This window comes from Chenopodium quinoa, unplaced genomic scaffold (assembly GCF_001683475.1).
Source record: "Chenopodium quinoa cultivar QQ74 unplaced genomic scaffold, ASM168347v1, whole genome shotgun sequence".
Taxonomy (NCBI): domain Eukaryota; kingdom Viridiplantae; phylum Streptophyta; class Magnoliopsida; order Caryophyllales; family Amaranthaceae; genus Chenopodium; species Chenopodium quinoa.
Genome location: NW_018744268.1, coordinates 1859830 through 1881419, shown reverse-complemented (window position 1 = coordinate 1881419; position 21590 = coordinate 1859830).

Here is a 21590-nt window from a genome sequence, read left to right as displayed (position 1 = left end):
TGTGCACATTATTTGCACAATGTGGGAATAAAAGAAGAGTGATTCTTCTTTGATTTTATGATTGGAAAATATTGATATGTTGTGTTACAAAGTTGAAATTTCCAATATGAGTTAAAAAGAAAAAAAAGAGCAAAAGAAAAAAAGTTGTATCATATGTTCAAATGTTCTATTTGAAGGTTGTTCAAGAAGAAAAAAAAAAAAGAAAAAAAGATTGATTTCAAAGTTTGTATTTCACTCAATTTCTACATTATCATATTTTTATGAGTGAATTTTGTAAGTAATGGGATTGTTTATATTGTTTGGAGTTGTATTTGGTGGATTCTTGTTGGAGTTAGTTATGTTGATGGAGATGTATGATCATCATTTATTTTGATTATGGGTTTATTAGGATTTGGCTCCCTTAATGCATAGCTTTTCTCTCAAATATTCCCAAATTTATCCTACCCTTTACCCTAGCCTTACATTACAATCTTTAAAGACCTTCTGACCTTGTGCATAGAGTAGTGTAAATGTGAAAGTGTTGTTTATCAATGCAAGTTATGACTTGACATATTCCGAGTCGACTATTAGGTTGAGTGTATATCTTTTTAAACACACGAGTGTGTGAGTTTGGGAGCGCATTGTTCACATTAAAGGGGTTGGGTTGGAGAGCGATCAAGTACATCTTTTACTCGCCAAATAAATGAAAGTTGAGTGTGTGAGCACTAGTCTTGAATTCTATATGCTCTTGTGGTTTGCTCTATTTGAAAATTTTTGGGGAGGAAGGGTGATTGGATGAATAAGATTTATAGATGTTGAAGCATGTTCATTAGATTTGCCTTGAATCGTTTGTGCTTAATTTGAGTATTGGGGTGAGGCATGTTTTATATGTTCATTGGTGAGCTCTTTGCTTAGATACATGCAAAGGTTTGGCTTGGGGGAGTTTTATATGTCCATTTTATATAGTAATTTACCCTCGTCCCTTGGTCATAATTAGTAGTGTTTTTGGCTCTTTCGAGCCACTTTTATTACTAATTGGTGCTTTCTAGTGTTTTCGTTGTCTTTGTTGAGTGTTGTAGGAAATATCACCTTTGGAGCGTTTTCTCGTGTTTTTCATGGAGCGACTATGGAAATTAGAAGAGCACGACCATATTTGAAGCCCAAGGCCGGTTAGAGTCATCGAGCCGGTGATTAAGGGCTCGGTAATCGGGATACCTAGGTATTTGGGCCGAGGAATCAAGCCCAATTGAAGTCCAAGCCTCGAAGAGAAGCAAGGGCCCGATCGGGAAAGCATTAGCTCAATCGGGCGCGGCATGCAACTGCTGGTGCGTGGTTTAAGGCGCGCCCGATCGTGCGAGCATTTAGCTCGATCGGGCGTCGCTGCTGAGAAGAGGCACAAGGAAAAAGGCGCGCCCGATCGGGCGGCTTCTAGCCCGATCGAACGCGTGTTTTTCTCAGAGCTGATTAGATTAGTTTTAATTTTTGTTTTGAGGAATGTTTAAGTTCGAATTATGTACGTAATTTTGGATTAACTTCTTTTTTAGATTTGCTCTCTCTACTTAGGATATTTCTCTATCTTAAATTCTTTCTCCACTTTTGTTCTTAATTACTTTCATTAATCTAGATTTCTTTTGGTAACATTTTCTTCTCTTTTAATTTCAGCTATTTCATTTACTTCTTTGATTATGTTTTGTTTTATTTATTTGATTAGTTTAGTTATGATTATGTCTGAGTAGTTTAATTCTAAGGTTTATGGGGATCCATAATTAATATGAAGGGATAATTTGTTATTATTGATTATTGGTATTGCATGATAATTTTTTATTGAATTGTTCTAATTCTTTGCAATTAGATTATGAATCGAGCAGATGTAATTTGATTGTGAATATTTAGCAATATTGAATTGATGAATCGAGCAGATGTTAATTTAATATTAAAGGCTATTTTTAATAGGAACTTAGATCTAGTAAATTGCGAGAGCCTGTTAGATCTATGTTGATTAATAAATTGCGAGAGCCTGTTAATCATGTTATTTGTGCAATGTTAATTATTAATTATTATGTTTTATCCCGGAATATTAATTATTGGTGAACTTGTGACCCTAGGCCTTCTTATTATTTTTTTTCTCCCTAAACTTATTCTTCGTAGTATAGAATTTATTCCCAAAAAATATTGATTACTTAGATAATTTAGATTATAATAATTAACTAGGAGTAAAAGGACTTGTTTCCGTGTGGAGTTCGACCCTACTTCCCTATCTACTTTAGTTAGAGGACTTAGGTATTTACTTTTGATTAGGGGATACGACTTTACCTTGTCACCATCGATGCTTCGCCTATGAGAATTAAATCTATAGAGAATCCAATAATTAACATGGAGCACGATGAAGACGATGAAGATTTGTGGGGCTTTAATGAAGAGGTCTCCTTAATCCCAGAGGATGAAAGGACCCCTCTCTGCCACGACCCCCATTCCAACATGATGGTGAATGCTATTCTGAAGAAGCAAGGACATTTTCCTGGGATGACCCTAGGAAAGAAGAAAGGAATAGCAAAACCACTGGAATCACCTGGCCTTCCTTAATTAGACACTTTCGAACTTGGTTTTGAACAAACTCAAAAAGATCTCAAGCGAGCCCAGGAAAAGTAGATAGCACGTAGGGACGCTCACATTCAAAAGAAAGCAATCCCAATGGATCAGTACCCTCTTACCCTTAATGGTCTATTCATAAAAGAAGGAGAGGACTATCCATGCTACGAATTTCCCGAACCATTTGTCGTAAATGGCATAAGGCAACCGGGATTCAAAATTTTCTTAGATTGCTATTTCACAGACGAAATCCCAACTCCTGTCCATAAGGAGAAAGCACCCCCATGCTTTGACTTTAATGTCATGGGATTATTATTTGGGCGAGAAAAGGATGAGCCGACATACAAAGGGGATAACTCCTCGCTCATTCAGACAGTCCTAAAAAGCAAAAGCTTCGATCCCTCGAAGCTAATCACTCCAGCGGAAGGATCACTACAAGGGTGGCGCAAGACCGTCAAGGTGACTACTCCAAGTGGAAGGAAGATCTCCATCACGACAGGGCAAGGAACGGTGTTCGAAGAGTCGTCTAAGTCTGAGACAGAATCAGAGTCTCTCCCTATAGAGTCATCTAGGTATTTAGTTATAGCACCTCCTCCATCTATCCCTTCCCCTAGAATAGTTAGTGATCAAGTCTCTGAGGACATATCACTCTTTGATGTAATGATCTCAGAGTATAATAATATGACTTCTTCTCCTTACTCCTTGTGTTTTGATTTAAACCAAGATGACGAGCATTGCTTAATTAACAATGAAAAAGACAAAGAACTTATTAAAGCAATGGAAACACTTGAAAAGAAGACATCGATAATTGAAGAAACTGAGACGGTTAATATCTCAAATGATTTAACCAATAAAAGAGAAGTTAAAATCGGACTAACACTTAATGAACAAGAAAGAACCGATTTAATTAACTTGCTTAAAGAATTCATCGATGTATTTGCTTGGTCATACGAAGATATGCCAGGCATTAATAGAGAAATAGCTCAACACACTATACCCCTAATTCCGGGAATGAAACATGTAAAACAAAAGTTATGTTGAATGAAACCCGATGTAGCTCTTAAAACAAAAGAGGAAATTCAAAAACAAATAACTGCAGGTTTCATCAAGGTATTCAAATACCTCGAATGGGTCGCCAACGTTGTCCCAGTTCCGAAAAAGGATGGAAGGGTAAGAATGTGTGTCGACTATTGAGATCTAAGTAAGGCAAGTCCAAAGGACGACTTCCCTTTACCACACATCAATATTCTGGTGGATAACACAGCAAATCACGCACTTCTCTTGTTCATGGATGGATACGCAGGCTATAATCAGATTGTCATGGCAGAAGAAGACATGGAGAAAACAACCTTCAAAGCACCATGGGGTACTTACTGCTACACGGTAATGCCATCCGGGTTGAAAAACGCAGGTGCTACTTACCAACGTGCAGCGACTGCCTTACTCCATGACATGATGTATAAAGAAGTCGAATTATATGTGGACAACATGATTGTAAAGTCAAAAGATCTCCTAGGCCATCAAGTAGCCTTAAGAAAATTTTTTGAAAGGCTAAGAAAATACAATATGAGGTTGAACCCATCTAAGTGTGCTTTTGGAGTCACCTCAGGCAAGCTTTTGGGTTATGTCATAAGCTCTAGGGTAATAGAGATAGACCCAACCAAGATCAAGGCAATCATGTCAATGCCACCGCCCAAAACCGAGAAGCAGATTCGAGGATTTATTGGCCGGTTGCAATACAAAAGCAGGTTCATATCAAAATTGACGACAATATGTGAACCAATCTTTAAAAAGCTTAAGAAAAATTTACCAGTTATATGGGATGACGAGTGTCAAAAAGCCTTTGAAAAGATCAAAGACTTTCTCGCAAATCCTCCCGTATTAGCACCAACACTTCCGGGAATACCTCTTAGGCTGTACTTAACAGCTACCAAAGAGACAATGGGAGCTATGCTAGCACAAGAAGTAGAAGGCAAGGAAAACGTGATCTACTATCTAAGCAAGAAAATGCTCAATATAAAGCACGCTATACACTACTTGAGAAATTGTGCCTCGCCTTGGTGTGGGCCACAACCAAGTTAAGACATTACATGCTCGTGCATATAGTCTTTGTAGTCTCCCGATTAGATCCACTTCAATATCTATTTGAGAAATCTACACTCAATGGACGCATATCGAGATGGATAGCCCAGTTTGATTTAAGGTTCATGCCACAAAAAGCTAACAAAGGATCTGTGGTGTCAGACTTTCTAGCGGACTTTCCAATAGAAGACTTAATGGTCACTGAAGATGATACTTGGACCTTGTACTTCGACGGAGCCTCAAACCAAAAGGGATGTGGCGTTGGAATATTACTAGTATCACCTAAAGAAGAACATATTCCAATCTCCATAAAGCTTGATTTCGACATTACCAACAACGCTGCTGAATACGACGCATGCGTGGTAGGCCTTGAAATAGCTTTGGAAGTGGGAGTAAAAAAAGTTACAGATATTCGAAGACTCTTCATTAATCATCAATCAAATCTCTTAAAGGTGGAAAGTAAGGAGCAAAAGTCTGGCCCCTTACCAAACCTATCTGGAAACCCTTACTAATCGGTTAGAGAAGGTAGAATACACATATCTACCTAGAGAAGAAAATCAATTTGCTAATGCCTTGGCAAGACTAGCCTCAATGGTTAGGATTCCAACGGAAATCGAGAAAATGCCTCTAACTATAAAAAAAGGCACAAACCAGCATATATTAAAGCTATAGAAGATGATGAAGTAATCCAGGACGAAGAAGAAGAAGAACCGTGGTACACGGATATACTTAATTATGTCACGAAAGGAGAATACCCTCCCCATGCTGACAAAAGAGCAAAACGAGCATTAAGACTCTTGGCTTCCTAATACGTACTCATAGACAAGGAGCTACATAAAAAGGTACCTAAGGGTCAAGCTCTCTTATGTGTAGAAAAAAAGGATGCCCAAAGAGCAATGAGGATAGTCCACGAAGGAATTTGTGGAACTCACATAAATGGAAAAATGTTAGTCCAAAAGATAATGCGAGAAGGATACTACTGGACTACAATGAATATGGATTGCCATCAATACGTAAAAAGATGCCCTAAGTGCCAAATCAATGCCAATTTACAACATGTTCCTCCATCCTTGCTCTACACCTACACGTCGCCATGGTCGTTCTCTACATGGGGAATTGACATCATCGGCAAAATCACTCCCCCCAGGAACAGGAGGCCACGAATATATCGTAGTGGCAATTGATTAATTCACAAAGTGGGTCAAAGCACAATCATACGTTAAACTCACCGCAAAACATGTAGCACTCTTTATCGAAAGAAATATTATTTGTCGATACGAAGTCCCACATGAAATGATAGTTGACAATGAAACTTACTTTCAAGCCGAATGTGAAGAATTGCTACAAAATTATGGCATTCAACATCATCATTCTTCCCCTTATAGACCTTAGGCAAACAGAGCAGTCGAAGCAGCTAATAAAAATCTAAAGACTATCATCGAGAAAATGACGGAAAATTACAAGGATTTGCCTGACAAACTTTACTTCGCATTATGGGGTTATCGCACGTCAATTAGCACATCAACAAGTATTACACCATTTTCCTTGGTTTATGGAATGGATGCCGTACAACCTGTCGAACTAGAGATTCCATCTCTACGCAACGCATTTGAAAGCAAACTCGATGAACTTGAATGGACTAGTGCAAGATATGAGGAGCTAATTCCACTTGATGAAAAATGACTAGAAGCTCTACATCACACTCAATGTTACCAAACTTGTATGGCTAGGCATTTTAATAAGAAGGTCAAGACAAGAAACATCAAAGTAGGAGACTTGGTGTTAAAAGCATTAAGGAAAAATGTTTTAGATCCAAGATGAAAATTTAGAACTAATTGGTCTGGACCCTACATTGTCAAAACAATCCTGTCAGGGGGTGCAGCAAAATTAACTGATATGGATGGCAATGAGTTCTCGAACATGACAAATCTTGTCCAACTTAAGAAATACTACCCATAATTACTTGAGTAGGATACTCAAGAGAGCTACGTTTGGCCTGATTCCTTAAGAAAGGATACGTAGGCAACCCTTTTCGGGTGCGGCCACTTTATTTTTTTTTCAAATCTCGCATCCCAGACTTAATAAAAAAAATCAACAGAAGATCGACGAGATATCGGCGTCACGGAAAAGATTCTGGCGCCAGCCGAAGAACATTAGCGCCAAACGACAGCTTCCGTCGCCTAACGCCAGACTGCCGTAGCCGACGCCAGCGTAGAATTGTGGCGCCAATTTGCTGAAAAATGTCTGGGAATATTTTGGTGTTTTTCGGAAAATTTTCGACTTCCGTACTCGAAAAAGTTTCTGGAAAATTAATTGTTCGATTTTCATTGCTTTAATAAAATAAATTTAAAGTAAATAATTTAATTAAAGAGCTGGAATTTCATTAATAAAATAAATTACATTATTGATGAAATTTAAATAAAGCTTAAATAAATTAACTTTGAATTTAAAAAAAACTAGGTCTAATAATTGAAAAATTAAGCAATGCTCTTTATCTTTTTTCTCTTTCTTAGCCCTTTTCCAATTCTTGTCTGCGTCTTCTTCCTCATCCATAACATGAGCTAGTAGGCATCCTTTAGAGGACCTACATTCAATCTTGGAGTAAATAGTTTCCCCCTTAGCTAGGACCCCATGCTTCTTTTCTACCCAAGCTTTATTTTCTATGGTGTCAGCTTTCCTTTTTCCTTTATCTTTCACAGTACTCTTCTTCTTAGGCATTATAGGTGTTTTGAACTCAATTCTTTCACCCAAGTGTTCCTTAACAGAAATCACTTTGTCACCTAGACGACTCTTCACATCAGTTTTATTCTGATTTTTCTTCACGTCCTTTGATGGTTTCTTCAAAAGCCATTTTTTCACGTCATTGGGCAAAGAAGGAGGAACCTTTTGGGTAATTGCTTCCCATAAAGGTCTAGCGCTCCAATAAGCATCAAATTTGTCTACCTCCTGAAAGACAGGGAACTCGTAGGGACGACGAAGATCACCGGAAGGAATAGTCTGAAGAAGGCCGTACTGTCTTTCTACCCTGCAGGGATAATAAAAAGACATGCAGGACAAGCTTGGAAGATAGCAGAAAGGCTGCTTGTTGACACCAACCATCTTTTCAATTTTCCACCAAGGGATGACCCACTTGATGGAAAAATTACATGACTCGAAGACCTTCTTCCATTCGTGGCGCCCCATCTTAGAGAAGTGTTTCTTCCTTCTCACGAAGCAATTTGGAGTATACTTCTCAACATTGTCTGGAGGGCTAATTAATTCCAGTCTCTTCATTAGCCACATCTGCAAAAAAAAAAAAAAATTCAATGCAAATTATTATTACTATACAAAAATATATTTTTGATTTCTGTAATTAAAAATATTATTTTTCTACCTGTAATAAAATTGGAGAGCCCCGAAAAGGTGCTTTTGGATTCTTCTTTAATTCATCAAGACTAAGCATAGGCTCTCCAACTATTAAGGGCATTGGATTTCTCCCAGATTCAATATGCTCTAAAACAGTGGATATAATTGATTGACCCTTATTATTTTTACCACTAGTGAGAAAAAAATTGATTAAGCATGCAAAAGAGGAAAGCCCTTCTTCTATAAACATGGAAATATTCATAATAAGGTTTATCAAAATAATGCCGAGCAACTTCTTTCAAATTAACTATGCTACCATCTACTATTTTTGATAGATCTCTGTCTTTTAAATTGAAGAAGCGTTCAAAATCCTTATAATAATATTCGTTTATTCTAGGGATTACTACAAGATCTAGTGCAGGGAAGCCTAGAATAGCACCGAATTCTTCCGCTAAAGGGCTAATTTCGTCATACCCCAATCTAAAGCAATGAGTATCTACATCACAATATTCTAGAGCGGTATAAATAAAATTTCAATCGAGATCTACCCCATTGACACCATAAATACCTCCCAAGTGAAACACATCTAACTCTTTTCTCTCCTTGGCATTAAGAGACCGACGCCATTCATGAGTATAGTTGGTAAAACTTTTGGAGACTAGAGACATGTTGTTATTCCTTTCTAAAAGCTAAGAGAATATTTTATTTGCTGAAATTATGAAGAAAATCGGATGGGCAGGGGGCTATTTATACACAAAATCGGCGCAGTATTAATTCAGGAAGGATTCGGAGTCAGCGCTCATTAGCGCCAGACGCCAAATATTGGCGCCTGATGCCAGAGCCTTGCGCCAAACGCTAATTGTAGCGCCTGACGCTATATTAAAACGCGTGGTGCCAGCTGTCGCTAATGTATCTTATCGTACGAGCTTTCCAAAAAATCGCGTTTTTGACCTGATTCGAATCTGCCAATGACTTTACGGTTTCTTTATTCTTCTTTTATATCTTTTTCTAAAAATTCATTTTATAACTATTATATTAATTATATTATGTTTCGGATTTTATTTAGACTAACTTCCAAGTTTTTATAAATCCAATATTTTTTATTTGACTTTTATTTTTCATTTATTTTATTTTTGGGGGAGAAAGTTGGATACCCTCCATCAATAATAAAAATGACGGAATTTTTGCGCAAAATTATTTTTCACAATTCTTTGCACACACAAACATGCACATAACAATAATAAAAAATGAAAAACTACGATAAATGATGAATAAACTCATAATAGTATGTATATACAAAGCATGTCTAAATAATGAGTCTGATTAAAGGCAAAGTTCTATACAAAGTCAAAATAAAATAATAAAAAGCACAGGAACAAACTACGGCGCTGGGGGACGTAAACCCATCATCTCATAAAACTGCATTGTACGAGGAGTAACCTCTCCACCAACTCTGGCTCCAGCTCCAGTCTACTCGGGAGGAGGAAAACTCAGCACAGTACCCGTCCACCCAAGATCAACCTGAGGCTGCAGAGGCTGCTGCGATGATGAGCCGACCTCGTACATCCCACCACCTCTAAGAGCCGAGGTAGCCTCTCCCTGGCCTACCGGCGCAACATGTGCACCCTCAGATGAAGAGCCTAAGCCCTCTACCGCCTCGGTACGGGCAGCCTCAGAACGACTGCCCCAACCACCCGAACTAGTACGGCGACGTCTCGAGCTAGACCTTGCCGGCTCTCTCCGCTTCTCGGGTCTCGTGCGGGTACGAGAAGGAATGGGCTGACCATACAAAAGAAACTAAGATCAGAAACATGCAAAGTAGAAGTGGTAATGCAAAAACATAAGAAGGGAAGCTATCTCCTGAACGGCGTCGTCTCGACGGCATGTATCCACGTTCCTTTTTGGACGAGCTAGCTACGGAAGGCATCTATGCATCGTGCCATCGCCAAAACCACCTCGCGTGAGAACTGTCAAAGAAAAAAGTAAGTAAACATACATAACATATATGGTCAAAAGTTGCAAATGAATAAGCGTACCCGAGTCTGGTGACGAAGAATCGACCGCTCCACAAAGCGCTGGCCCTCAGGAGTCGGAAAAATCATCTCCTCAATCGGCCCATATGTCCCCTGATAGTGGATAGACATACGAGGTGGCACGAACTCAGCAGAACCACCCCGACAAAGAAAATCAAAATCAGTAAACTATTACTCGGGGGCTACTTAAAGTAAAAGCTAAAAATCATACCGCCACATCCTCAGCAGGTATAGGAGCTGGAGCTAACAACGGAAGTAGCTCTTCCTCATAGCATCGCTCAGGGATCGTGTAAGATCGCCAAGGGGTACCAGCTCCCTCTGACATGCTCACCAACCTCGCGGCGTTAAATATGTGACGTGGTGGAGGAGCAGAAACGACAAAAGTATATGAAGAATGCTGAATGGAAACTCTCTCTCCAAAATACGCAGCCGCTCCATAGGTCCCCAAGAAATAGCGACGCACAACAGAATACTGCGCGGCTAGCCCAGGGACTGCCAAGTCGACTCACGGTCGGTACAGCACATCAGGCTCCTGCAAAGAGCGTCTATCAGACAAGAATCTATCTAAGGCATCACAAAATGTTCAAATAAGAAAAGATTCATACCGAGATGGTCCAATCTCGGACATAGGCATTGGACATCCCCACACGTCGGCTTCCCTATGAAGCACTAACTGGAAACCTGCGCGGTGACGATCTCGCCGGCGCAAATGAGGGGAAGTACTCGTAGAACCAGATCTACAAGAAGCAAAAGTTATTAGCAAGTGCTAACTAAAATGTAGAGCTAAACTTTACAGGAAATAAAGTATACCTCTACGACCCTCCAAAAGCCGGAAAGAGCAACGTTCCCCGCGAAGGACTGATGTCGACACGAGTCTCGCAACGCTCGGATGAAATCAGCATAGGCCAAGCTGACCCAGTCGTAAGTCCCGATCCGGTGTAGATCACGGAAAGCAGGAAGGTAGTAAAGAAGTGCCCTACTACCCTTATAAGGAGAGAACGTCCCTGACAACAAGATAAGTGCAAAGATGAGCACCCGCTGCTCTCTGGTAGTCGCACCATCATCAAAATTCATTTCTAGAGTCGAGCGGCGAATCCCCCTAGTACTGATCTGAGTCGACTCCACATCATCTCGAGCCCGAACATCAATCGAACCCAACAGCTCCTCGACCTCAGGAGAAAAGACACTGATCTCGCTATCGAACGGCAGCGCCACAGAGCTATACTCTAGTCCCGTAATGAGACTGAAGTCGGTCGGAATGACCATCATCTCACCCCCAAGGGAAGTGGAAAGTGTTGGTGGTGTCCCAAAAGAACTCCACCAAAGCATGGACTACATGGTGACCCCCGCTAGAGGCAATCATGTCCTCTGAGGTCTTAAACAGTGCAGTCAGTCCGCAAGACTCCCATAGAAGTCTCGTCTCGTCGTCTTTGGCGATGTACATCTTTTACAGGTCGCCCAAACCGTCGCAACCGGAACCGTGACAACGTGTCCTCCTAACTGTAACACCTCGTCTCACCCTCTAAGAGATATGATGGACGGGAGAGAAGTACTAGGTCCGCTCATCCCACTCAGGGAGTCGGCCGAGCGAAGTGGACGGATCAGCATCGTCCTCTACAGGCTCATGCTCCCGTCGAATGTCTCGGGATCGTGAACCAGATCGTTGTTTAGCCATGCTACATTGTGAAGAACCATTATAAATTAAGGTTCTATGGTATCTAAGGTTCGACTAGCTGCATGATACTATGTTCGCAGAAAACAGAGTACATAGTACTAAAACAGAGCACAACTTCGAATTGAGCATACACAAAATTTTTCAAGCAATCAAACAATTTCTTGAAATACTATAGTAATTATTGTGACAAACTGGACAAGAATTGCTAGTAAAAATATCAAGAACAAGCCACATTGTCTTCCCGACCTTAAGAGGTCCAACAATGGTGATTTGTTCATTTCTTCACCAAATTGAGTCAAACAAGTCTCAAATTACTCCCAAGGCAATATATAAGCATAATCAAGCAATTTGATGGCATAAAATTTGATAAACAAAGAGAATTTAAGCAATTCTAATTTTGAATTTTTAAGAAATTTGTGAACAAATGCATGCGAAATTCATTAAAACCGGCGTGAGTATGGAGGAAACTTACATTGATCGAGAAAATGGATGGAATAAGCTTTGATTTGCAACAAGTTTGAGTGAATTCGGTTGAGAAACGAGCAAGAAAGAACGAATCAAATGAATTTATGAGAATTCTTGAAGCAGAAACGCGAACAACAACAGCTAAAATGAAGAAGAGAAGGGTATTTAAGGAAAGCTGAAATGAACAACAACAGTCGATAAGTCTTAGCGCCTGGCGCTAGTACCAGCGTCTGGCGCTACAGCCAAATAAGCAGCGCTAGCATTATTTCAGCGGCGCCAGACTTCCCAGCCACTAAGTACGGTTGTTCCAACCTTGTTCAATATGTTTTGGGTTCCTTGGTACACCAGTTAGCCCCTTTAAGAAATTTGACACGATTTTTAGTAACCGGCTTGATTACATAAAGTGATCGACCTGATGAAAGATCGTCTCACTTAGCTTAAAGTGCCTAAGCATTGGCTCATCGCAAAAGACACCGGCATACTGGTTCATTCAGAAAGGCACCGACATATTGGTTCATTCAGCGAACGGCACCAACATACAGGTTCAAAAGCAGCAGAAGCGCCGACGTAGAGGCATAGCGGAAACAAAGTTCAAGCGAGCTTTTAAAGATCAACAAGCGTGGGTCTTCGGTAATTTTCTTTGAAATCTTATCTCAATAAATGAAGGTAGCTTCAAGCAAGGATATCTTCGACATCGTTCTCTAGCTTGCGGAGGGTTGTCACAAACAACTGAAAGTGATTTCAAGCAAAGTTGTCTTCGATCGTGTTCCCTAAGATGAGGAAGAAGGTCACAAAGCGGAAGAGGATCATTTCAAGCGAAGCAATCTTCGATAGTGTTCCCTGGCTTGCGGAAGATGATCAAGGCGAAAATTGGAGGCAGTTAAAAGCAAAGCAGTCTTCAAGCAGGATGGCGTTCTATAGCTTGTGGAAGGTCGTCAAAAATACAAGAGTATAGAGATACAAGAATGCAGCAACAAATCGATTACCTTCAAAGACGTGTGCTCAACGGTGCAAGATACGCGTTTCTTAACTCTTTTATCTGTTTAAGTAACGCTAGTTTGCACGTATCGGTGTTACAAGAGTGATTTAGGATCGCAGAACGGTCTGAATCATTCTCCGTCCATATCGATACTTTGACTTTTGTTTTCGAAACATGCGTTTCTCCAAACTTAGTCAAAGTGGGGGCTTCTGTAGACACCCATTTGTGTCTCCCCAAAACCAAACCCAGTGATGAGTACCTTTTACATCAAGTCATATCGAATGAAGTGAAAGTGTGGAAAGTCTAGTGTTGTGGGTAGTTTTAATTTCTTTTCTTTTCTTTTAACTTTTGAAAACTTATTATAAGAAAACAGCCAATCCAGTTTGGTTGGTTTATGATATGAGTCCAATATTATGTAGTGGGATAAGGCTTGATAAGAGCTTTCCAACGATATATTATAAGCCCAATTCCGATTAATATTGAGGAAGTTATGGCCAAATTACTAAACTGGGCCCGGTTTGAGCCTTATATGTGGCCCAATGATCTAGAGGAGGGCCTAATATGGATTTATCATTCCTAATGCAATTAGGAATGGTTTTAGTCTTCTAGATTCTTTTAGAAGGTTCTTTTCATTCTTAATTCAATTAGCATTGATAAATTGACTTTTGTTGACTTTTTAGAGTTTTAATCAGAATAAAAGAATGTTTTTAAGGAAAATACGATTTTTTCCTCCTGTACGGTAAATTTCTATTTGATTTTAGAAAATGCGTCAGAAATTTAATCAGCCCCAAACGCCAGTCATTAGCGCCTGGCGCTAAGCTTGGCGCCTGGCACTAGCGTTAGCGCCTGGCGCTAATGTCAGCGTCTGGCGCTAACCTTGTTTTACGCGTTAGAACTCTGTTTCGATTTTCTATATTTTTTGCTGATTTTCTCTATAAATAGCCTTCTAAAAACTCCGTTTTCATTTACCAACTCTCATCAAGAAATTCTTGATTATTCTCTCTCTATCTCTTTTTCTAAACTAGCCTTTTCTCAAAATACAAAATTCCGCATTCACAAGACCTAAACACACCTAGCCATGTTCGAAGTTGCCTTCACCCTAGACGTGAAAGGTTTTAATTTCTGAGGGTTTGGTCCCAAATCTCTTTTTCAATTATTTAATTTAATTGTTTTTATTATTATTTTTCTTGAAGTTACTAATGTGTGTATTTTGTTATTAGAAAGAGGTACGAGGCATCCAAGTAAGTGCTTTAATGGTTTTTATTGATGTTATTATGTAGAAATCATGATTAGGATGTTATTATGATTCCTAATGTTATGTTAGGGCGTTTTGATCTTCCTAGTATCATGTCTAGGGTAACTTTAATATCAAGTATGATTAAAAGTATGATGCCTTTTATGTTCTTCCTAATATATATGACTATTAGTATCATGTCAGGGTTAAAGTTTTGATCTTTATTGTTTAGTGACATGCTAGGGTTTGTTATTAATCTTGTTAGTATCATGCCTAGGATTTTTCTATTATTATGCTTTAACATGCATAAAGGTGTGATCAAGCAATAACAATAAATATCAAGCAACAAAATAATAATCAATAATAATAATTGTAATAAAAATAATCATACAAATAATTATAATAATCATAATCAAAAATCATAAAAATAATCATAATAATGTTAAAGCATAATAATAGCAAGATCCTAGGCATGATACTAACAAGATTAATAACAAACCCTAGCATGTCACTAAGCAATAAAAATAAAATATTTGACCCTAACATGATACTAACAAGAATATTAGGAAGAGAATAGGAAACATCACAGGAAACACAATTGTCACATTTGATAATAGAAATTATAGTTGTTACCCTAAACATGATACTAGGAATCATTGTTTCCATTGAAAACATCAAGCATCCTAACATGATACTAGGAACCATAATAACAACCTAGACATGATTTCTATATCATAACATCAATAAAAACCATCAAAATACTTACTTTGATGCCTCGTACCTCTTTCTAATAACAAAATACACGCATTAGTAACTTCAAGGAAAATAATAATCAAACAACAATTAAATTAAATAATTGAAAGAGAGATTTGGGACCAAACCCTCAGAAATTAAACCTTTCACGTCTAGGGCGAAGGCAACTTAGAATATGGCTAGGTGTATCTAGATCTAATGAATGCGGAATTTTGTATTTGAGAAAATCTAGTTTAGAAAAGAGAGAGAGAAAGAATCATCAAGAAAAACTTGATGAGAGTTGGTGAGCATTAGTGATTGTAGATGAATGTGGATGAAAACTAATGATTGTTGATGAATGAAAACGGAGTTTTTACGACGTTATTTATAAAAAAAATCAGCTAAAAGATAAAATATCAAAACAGAGTTCTGGTGCAGATATAATTGAATTAGCGCCAATGCTGGTTATTGGCGCCAGACGCCAATGCTAGCGCCAGGCGCCAAACGTAGCGCCAGGTGCTACAGCTGGCGTTTGGCGCTGATTCAGAAATTCACGCGTTTTCTTAAAATCAGATAGAAATTGCCGTACAGGAAGATAAAATTGTATTTTTCCTCAAAAATGCTCTTTTATTTTAATTAAAACTCTGAAAAGTCAACAAAAGTCAATTTATCAATGCTAATTGAATTAGGAATGAAAAGAACCTTCTAGAAGAATCTAGAAGACTAAAACCATTCCTAATTGCATTAGGAATGATAAATCTATATTAGGCCCTCTCCTAGATCATTGGGCCGCATATAAGGCTCAAAACAGGCCCAGTTCAGTAAATTGGCCATAACTTCCTCATTATTCATCGGAATTGGGCTTATAATATATCGTTGGAAAGTTTTTTTAAAGCCCCATCCAACTACACTACTATCGGACCCATATCATGGACCAACCAAACTGGATTGGCTGTTTTCTTAAAATAAGTTTTAATAAACAAAGAGAAGAGAAAAGAAATTAAAACTATCCGCAACACTAAACTTTCCACACTTTCGCTTCATTCGATTATGATTCAACGTGAAAGGTACTCATCACTGGGTTTGGTTTTGGGGAGACACAAATGGGTGTCTACAGTAGAACACTTATGGGTTTTAGAAAAAAGGGAAAAACTCAATCAGGAAGTAAAACCAAGCAAACAGTACTAAAAACTAGTCGAAACAAGAAGTTAGATTTCTGGCTCGGTATTAAAAGAATTCGGCGCGAGACAACAATGCTTGTCACCAGATGTGGCGACAGAACCATCGCTATGCGACAGAACCATCGCTTGGCGATGGCGTTGTTTTCTCAGCGCTAATTCCTTCATGTCTTGGCAGCTTTCTGTTCTTGAATTTTCAAGTTTTTGTAGCGTTATTTCAGTTTTAGTTGTGAAAGATAGTTCCCTAATTTCCTACGTGTAAAATCCTATGTTTTGTACGCATTACAGATGGTCTTTCCAAGGCAGACTTTTTTATGCTTATGCTAATAATGTTAATCAAAATTTTGCACATGAAATACTTAGAACTTTTCGAGTCTCATCTACTCATTCTAAATTATTGCAAAAATAAATTTTAGAAATTAAAATAGAAATCCTCCCTAGTGGAATCGCCAAAAAGTGTAGGGAATATTTCAAGCATCCCACAGTTGAGCCCCACTGTGATCATACACTTAAGCATGGTGGCGTCGAAATGGAAGGAACCTAGAGTAAAAGAGTCGCCAACAAGTTTTTGGAACTTGTAAACCATTCACAGGGTGAAGGTTACACCCCTTCACGATCCATGAGATCACTAACTCCATAGTGGTCTAGAACCATGACTGGATATTCGGAGATGAAGGTACAAATCCAACCTAAAAGAGATTGAACTTGCTCTAAAAAAAGGCCTTTACTTTATTCTTCTCATATTCATGTGCGCTTTCTGACTAACATGTAATCGATAGGTTAACCCTAAACCTATTTATCTATGTTGGTTGAATATTAATGCACAAACAAAGCTATTATTGGCGATCACTTGAATTATAATCATATTAGCCTAGATAAAATTATTAATTATCTTATTAAGGTGATTACAAGTACAAATTCCCTTTAAACATTCATAAAAGGCGTGATCAAGCAATAACAACAATAATAAACAACATAAAAATATAGATTTATATATACTTAATCTCAATAAAGCATAATATTAATAGCAAGATCCTACGCATGATACTAACAAGATTAATAACAACCCCTAGCATGTCACCAAACATTAAAGATTAAATCATTAGCCCTAACATGATACTAACATGATACATGGAAAGAAAGAATAGGAAGCATAAAAAAACTTACATGATATTAGAAATTTTAGTTAATACCCTAAACATGATGATAGGAAGAAATAAAGACATCCTAACATGATACTAGGAATCAAAATAATCCAAGCATGATTTCTATATCAAAATAATAATAATTGAATTACTTACTTGGATGCCTTGTATCTCTTTCTAATAACAAAATACACACGCCAGTAACTTCAAGGAAAATATTAAACAATTAAATTAAATAATTGAAATAGAGATTTGGACCAAACCCTCAGAAATTATCAATCTTTCACATCTAGGGGGAAGGCAACTTCGAACTTGGCTAGGTGTGTCTAGAACTAATGTATGTGGAATTTTGTTTGAAGGAAGGTTTAGAAAAGGAATAGAGAGAGAGAAAGCTTCTAGCTTTAGAGAGAGAATAGAGAGAGACGATGTTTGTGAATCCATGAAAACGGGGAGATACAACCCCTATTTATAGAAAAAATAATCCAAAAACAAATCAAGTCCTATTCGGGATAAAATACCTCCTGTCGCCAATGATAGGAGTTAGCGCCATGTGACAGACTTGTCGTCTTGTGCAAAGTCAGAAAGAAAAAGTGCTTTGTACGCGGAATCCTCTTCTTAATACGATTAAGCAGCTAATTCCGTGTTGATCAGATTAAAATCAGGTTTGTGATAAAACACTTATTTTATTTCAAATAAAACTCTTTAAAAAATAATTATTAATCCTAATCCCATTAGAACTTAAATGAACCTTCTATATTATTTTTGAAGATTAAAATCAACCATATTAACTTTAGGAACAATAATTAATAGGCCCTCCTCTAGATTATTAGGCCACATATAAAATTCAATTCGGGCCAAATTTTGTTTAGGCCATAAATTCCTCATTATTCATCGGAGTCGGGCTTATAATATATCGTTGGAAAGCTCTTTTCGAGCCAACCCAACTACACTATTATTTGATGCTTATCATGGACCAAATTAAATTGGACTGGCTATTTTCATAAATAGAGAAAAGAAAGAAATATTTTCAAACAGAAAGAGAGATATTTTAATAAAAACAACTACATCAATAGACTTTACACACTTTCACTTTGTTCGATAATCAAATGACGTGAAAGGTATTCATCGCTGGGTTTGGTTTAGAGGAGACACATTATTAAATTAGGAAATTTTAAGACTGTGTGAAAATTTTGATATTTTGGCCTAAAGGTCGCCAATAATTAATTTTTTTACCAAGTTGTCGTATTGAGTTAAATTTTTCATCATATTGTCGGAGTTATATTTTTATAAAATTATTGCTAGGTGTCTTTTTTTTTTTACTAATTTGGTGAATTGGCATGTAATTATATTATTCTCAAGGTTTAATGACGTTATGATGTAATAAGTCGCAAAAGTCCCATCTCTTCCTCCTCTTAGGATATGATGTAGATTTGTCAGTATAGACACCCAAATGTGTCTCCCTAAAACAAAATCCAGTGATGAATACCTTTCATGTCGCTTGATTATTGAAAAAAGTGAAAGTGTGGAAAGTCTAGAGATGAGGATGTTTTTTTATTAAAATATTTCTCTTTTTGCTGTCAAAAATATTTCTTTTCTTACCTTATTTATGAAAAATAGCCAGTCCAATTTGGTTTGGTTCATTATAAGGGTCCAATAATAGTGTAGTTGGATTGGGCTCGAAAAGAGCTTTCCAATGATATATTATAAGCCCAATTCCGATAAATTATGAGGAAGTTATGGATTAAATTTGATTAGGCCTAATGATTTTTAATGTGGCCCAATGATATAGAGGAGGGCCTATTAATTACATTTTAAAAAGATGTTTTTTTTAGAATAAAATATATTAAATATGATTTCGAAAACTTCTTAGACTCTCCATTACATTTAACCGGTGTTAAAGGTAATTACGAGTGGGAAAACGCGTTGACTTTTGGACCAACGCGAGACGATAGAGCTGTCGCCAGGCGCTAGCCGTCGTCACCTGGCGACGAGATTTTCATTTGTCGCTGACTCATGTCGTTTGCGACAGGAGGTGTTTTATTCCTAATATGATTTTCGTCGATCCCGTGCAATTTTCCTTATAAATAGGGGTTGTATTTCCCTTTTTTGACAATCATCTCTCTCTCTCTCTAAAAGCTAGAAGCTTTCTTCTTTGTATTCTTTTTCTAAACCTTCCCTCTCTCAAAATTCCTCATACATTAGTTCTAGACACACCTAGCCAAGTTCGAAGTTGCCTTCGCCCTAGACGTGAAAAGTTAATAATTTGTGAGGGTTTGGTCCCAAATCCAATCTAAACTTTTTAACCTTTTCATTCAATTATTTAATTTAATTGCTTAATTTTATATTTTTCCTTGAAGTAACTAACGCGTGTATTTTGTTATTAGAAAGAGGTACGAGGCATCGAAGTAAGTAATTTAATTGTTTTATTGATCTTTTGATATAGAAATCATGCTTAGATTATTATTTTGATTCCTAGTATCTTGTTAGGATGCTTTTATTGCTTCCTAGTATCATGTTTAGGGTTAATTAATATTTCTAATATCAAGTATGATTGTTATGATGCTTCCTATTTCTTTCTTTATATCTTGTTAGTATCATGCCTAGGATCTTGCTAATAATATTATGCTTTAACATGATTTTTTAATCATGATGATTTTGATTATGATTATTATTATGATTATTTTGCTTGAAGTTTATTATTTTTATTGCTTGATCACACCTTTTATGCATGTTCAAAGGGAATTCGTAGTTGTAATCACACTTAATAAGATAATTAATAATCTTGTTTAGGGTTAATGTGATTATAATTCAAGTAATCGCCAATAATAGTTTTGTTCGTGCATTAATATTCAACCAACATAGATAAACAGGTTTAGGGTAAACCTATTGATTGCATGTTAGTCAGAAAGCGCACATGAATACGAGAAGAATAAAGTATAGGCCTATTATTAGGGCATGTTCAATCTCTTTTAGGTTGGATTTGTACCTTCATCCCCGAACTTCCAGTCATGGTTCCAGACCTATTGGAGATAACGATCTCCTTGATTGTTAAGGGGTGTAACCTTCACCCTGGAACGGTTTACAAGTTCCTTAATCTTGTTGGCGACTCTTTTACTCTAGCTTCCTTCCCTTTGGACGCCACCGTACTTTAGTGTATGATCACAGTGGGGCTCAAGTGTTGGATGGCTTGAAATATTCCCTACAGTTTTTTTGGCGACTCTGCTGGGGAGGATTTCTATTTTAATTCCTAAAATTTATTTTGGCAATGATTTAGAACGAGTTGATGAGACTCGAAAAGTTCTAAGTATTTCGTGTGCGTAATGTGATAAACATTATTGGCATAAGCATAAAAAGGTTCGCATTGGAAAGACCATCCTTAATGCGTCAAAAATATAGGATTTTTACACGTAGGAATCTAGAGAAATATCTTTCACAACTAAAGTCGAAACAATGCTACGAAAAAAAACTATAAAATTTAAGAAAAGAAAGCTACTAAGGCATGTGGGAATTAGCGCTGAGAAAAAAGTGTCGGCGCCAAACGATGGCGCTGTCTGGTGACGGTACCAACGTCTGGAGACGACGCTATTTTCTCGCGATGAATTCTTCCACTACCGAGCAAGAAATCTACCTTGTTGTTTCGACTAGATTTCTAGTATTGTATGCTTGGTTTTACTTCCTGATTGAGTTTTTCCCTTTTTTCTGAAACTCATATGTGTTCTACATATGGACATAGCCTTCTAGGAATTCATGCTCCATCTACCCAATCGAATGCTCCTGGCAACGATGGGTACATCCGAGATTGTTGAATTCACCAAACCATGGAAGCGAGTTTAAGTCGCGGGGTCCCATCCACACGCGCCAACCCTTACAAAGTCCGCGCGGTGCATCCGGAATCATAACCATGGACCCTCTTTGACTAACCCATGTCCTCAACTTAAGAGAACTAGAGCCATGGTTATGTTGCAAACTTATTGCATCATATCGTGACTATATGACTACTTGTGCATTACTAGTTGTGCATATTTTATGTGTTTTTTTCCTAACCGTTTGTATGACTTGTGTATAAGTTAAATAAATAAATTAATGACTAAAGAACTTTTCTAATTTAATTAATTAATTAATTAATTAAATATTGATTAAAGACTAATAAATTC